This window comes from Dipodomys spectabilis, unplaced genomic scaffold (genome assembly GCF_019054845.1).
Source record: "Dipodomys spectabilis isolate Male_0828 unplaced genomic scaffold, ASM1905484v1 ptg000004l, whole genome shotgun sequence".
Lineage (NCBI taxonomy): Eukaryota > Metazoa > Chordata > Mammalia > Rodentia > Heteromyidae > Dipodomys > Dipodomys spectabilis.
In genome coordinates this window covers 10,983,373-10,987,557 of record NW_024870681.1, presented here as the reverse complement: position 1 = coordinate 10,987,557, position 4,185 = coordinate 10,983,373, and positions in this window count along the sequence as shown.

The window sequence follows — 4,185 nt, the reverse complement described above, 5'->3', positions numbered from 1 at the left end:
ATTTTGTTGACTGAATTGTCGTCAGGATCCTAATAAAACCAGACTATTTATCCTCATTTTCTTTTAAAGCTGCTGTTCTTGGGCTCCCACAAAAGTGGCTGTTATTCTGTCTCAAACAGTTCATTGAGCTACCTCTGTCTGGTGATGTCATAAAGGAAAGAGCTTTCTATTAAACATCCTGTTGTACAGCCTCAGTTCTTCAAAGAAATTCAAGCAGTGCACCAAAGGAAACTGGACTATCTGGACTCGACACAAGCCTTTGGCCAAATTCCTAAGGAAAAATTTGGGATTTCCTTGTATACAACCTGTTTACAGAGTCTTCCTTACTCTTCCTAAGACCTAGAAATTTTCATGAACTCATCCAGAAGAACCTATGAAGGCAAAGTTGCTCAAGCCAATCACAGTGTAGCCTCAGATTTAATAAGGTACCTGTATTGTACAAAGTTGCCCCAATCTTGTTTGAAACTGTGCTGTGAACAAGAGACAGCTATAACCTTTTCCAGGAAGCCTGAGCAATTTAGGTTTGTTTGTTTGTTTTTTGTCAGTCATGGGGCTTGAACTCTGGGCTTGGACGCTGTCCCTGCGTTCTTCAGCTTGAGATGAGCATTCTACTGCTTGAGTCACAGCACCACTTCTGGCTTTCTAGTAGTTTATTAGAGATAAGAGTCTCACAGACTTTCCTGCCCCGGCTGGCTTTGAATCGTGATCCTCAAATCTCAGCCTCCTGAGTAGCTAGGATTACAGGCATGAGTTACCAGCTCCCGGTTATTTCATTGGTTTTGATGTAAACTCTAGCTAACTCAAATAATACTCTCATATTCTCGGTCTAGAAGCATGGTATATCATAAAAGGGATTTGTTGTATTGGTTTTGATCATAAATGACTAGCTGTTCTTCTTTGACAAGTTGATTTGTGTCTTCATTTTAATCTAGAAACCAGTGCCTAGTACATGGATATGATATAGCATATGTCCTTCTCATAATCCTATCAGCAATTGGTTCTAGTCATTCCATGTGTTTTGAGACTGTCTCCATAAAGTAGCCCAGGCTGTCTTAAACTCACTATTATTCTACCTTAGACTCCCAAATCCTGGGATTACAGGCATGAACCATTACACTTAGCCTTATAGGGGTTTTTCTTCTTGATTTGATGAGTGACTTTCCCATTTGGATGACTGCTCTGGATAAGAAAGAGATTCTCTATCTTTTATATGACCTTCCTATTCTCTTTCAGACATACAAGTGTGTTCAAAAAACTTGGTACTAAACCCAGAGAGTAGATGAGGAGATAGGGATGGGGTTTTAACCGGAAGTTAGCTCATTCCCTTTCCACAATCTTTAAACTTTACTAAGAACACTCAAACTTTGGCTATTAGGGAGGCTTCAGGGTCTTCTGAAGTATGTTTTTCCACTTTGACCTGGGAGGACCACAAAGCTAGCAAGGGATAATAAAAGCTAATTTTTACTGATGTCAACATTGAAAATTGCACAAAAGGCAGGTGCTGGTAATTCACACCTATTATCCTAGCTACTCAGGAGGCTGTTTAAAGCAAGCCAGTTTTGGCAGAAGTTTAAGAGACTCCATCTTTAACAAAATGCCAGACTGGAGGCATGGCTCAAGTGGTAGAGCCCCAGCCATGAACAAGAAAGCTGAGAGTGTGAGGTCCTGAGTACAAGTTTGAGTACTGACATTGACACACACACACACACACACACACACACACACACACACATATTGCTCAGGTCTGACAGTGTGGCTCAAGTGGTGCCTGGCTAGCAAGCACAAGGCTCTGAGTTCAAACCCACCCCCCCCCCCCGCCCAGTACAAGGAGGGGGTTGAGACTTTACTTAGCAAATGCTTACTGAGTGTCCAATGTGTTCTGGTCGAGGAATCTGGACTACTTCAGTGAACAACCCAGACATGATCCTTGGAGGGCAGACAGGATTCTATGAGACAATCTTACAGAGTCCTCAGGGATTTTAGGAAAACTCCCTGAGGAATTAAGGACAAAATAGTGAGGTAGCTAGTGGAAAAAGAGAAGTATTCTGTGCAAGAACAGTATGTGACAAGATGTATTACAAGAACTGAGAAAAATCTAGTATGTCTAAGAGCAATGGGCAAAGCTCTGAACAAGGAAATGAAATGAGTTTTTTTGCATGTTAAAAATACCTTTGTGGAGCTGGGCATGACTTAAGTGGTAAAATATCTGCCAAGCAAGTACAAGACTGAATTCAATTCCCAGTATTTTTGACAAATTGTGTGTGTGTGTGTCAATTGTGGGGCTTGAACTCTGGGCCTGGGCGCTGTCTCTGAGCTCTTCAGCTCAAGTTTAGTGCTCTACCACTTGAGCCACAGCCCCACTTCCTCAATTCCCAGTATTTTTAAGCTTATGCTGGTGGTTCACACCTGCAATCCTAGTCAGGAGACTAAAATCTGAGGATCACTGTTCAAAGACAGCCTGGTCAGGAAAGTCTATGACTCTTATCTCCAACTAACCACCAAAAAGCCAGAAGTGAAACTGACTCAAGTAGTAGAGCACTAGCCTGGAGCAAAAAAGCTTAGGGATATCAGGACACACACACACACACACACACACACACACACACACACACACACACACACACACACACACACACACACACACACACACACACACACACACACACACACACACACACACACACACACACACACACACACACACACACACACCACCAGTAATGGAAAAAGAAAAAAAAAGATCGTTGTGGGAAAAAAATTAAGAGTACCAAATAAATATTTAAAAAATGTAAATTAGCCTCACCCTACTCTCTTCACCCTGATCTGAACCCACCTTCCACTCTGCATTCCCTTGTTTTGCCATGGTCTATAATCCCCTTGTTCAGTCTCCATTATCTTTTTACTTCCCCACAACTTACTCTGTGACCTTTTGCAGCTCCAGGTCAGGGTTTCCCATGGGGACTCCGTACTGGCTAGCTGGGATACTCATCCCAAAGTCACAAGACTGAACCCTTCCCATGATTTCAAGCAAAGCTGCTCAAAGGTCATTTCTTTAGAGTAGCTTCCTCTGAAAACTGTTAAGCTGCTTCCCCCTCATGCACTTACCATCACTTTGTCTTCGCAGCATTCATCACTGCTACCACTTGTTCATTGAGTGACTAGTGAAACTTCAGTACAGTAGGGCCTCTGCTTTGTTCTATCATACAGAGCAGTTCCTTGCATATATGAGTCATTCAAAATCGTTTGGGAAGTATGGGATGCGCTGGAAGAGGTCATGTGAGATGAGGAAATTGTTGCAGTGGTTCAGGTTGAGAGTTACTAGTGGCTTATATGAAAGCAGTGACAACAGAAATGAAGAGAATAGGAATAAGGAACACATAATTTGGAGATTGAAATAAGAGTGTGGGGGAGTTCTTAAGGCTTGAACTCAGGGCGTGGGCACTGTCCCTTAGCTTTTTTACCAAAGGCTGATGCTCTGTAACTTGAACCACAGCTTCATTTTCAGCTTTTTTTTTTGTTGTCGGTATGGGACTTGAACTCAGGGTCTGAGCTCTTTTGCTCAAGGCTAGTGTTGTACCACTTTGAGTACAACTTCACCTCTGGTTTTCTGGTAGTTAATTAGAGATAAGAGTCTCATGGATGTTCTTGCTTGGGCTGGCTTTCAACTCTGAGGTCCTCAGATCTTAGCTTCCTGAGTAGTAAGGGTTACAGCATGAGCTATCAGCACCTGGCAATTTCCAGCTTTTTGTTGGTTAACTAAATACAAGAAGCTCACAGGCTGGGAAGGTGGCTCAGTAGTAGAGTGCTTGCCTTGCATGCGTGAGGCCCTGCGTTCGATCCTCAGTACTACATAAGCAGAAAAGGCCGGAAGTGGCGCTGTGGCTCAAGTGGTAGAGCGCTAGCCTTGAGCTGGAGCTGAGGGATAAAACCCAGGCCCAGAGTTCAGGCTCCACAACCAACCAAAAAAAAAAAAAAAAGAATCTCACAGATTTTCCTTCCCAGGTTGACTTTCAGCTATGATTTTCAGATCTCAGCCATATGAGTAGCTGGGATTATAGGCATGAGCCACTGGTGCCCAATAAAAAATATGTCTTAATGACTGAGGTTTTCTGGGTTTTGGGAGGTTGGTTGTGGGGCTTGAACCCAGGGCCTGGGCACTGTCCTTAAGTATCTTTGTGCTCAAGG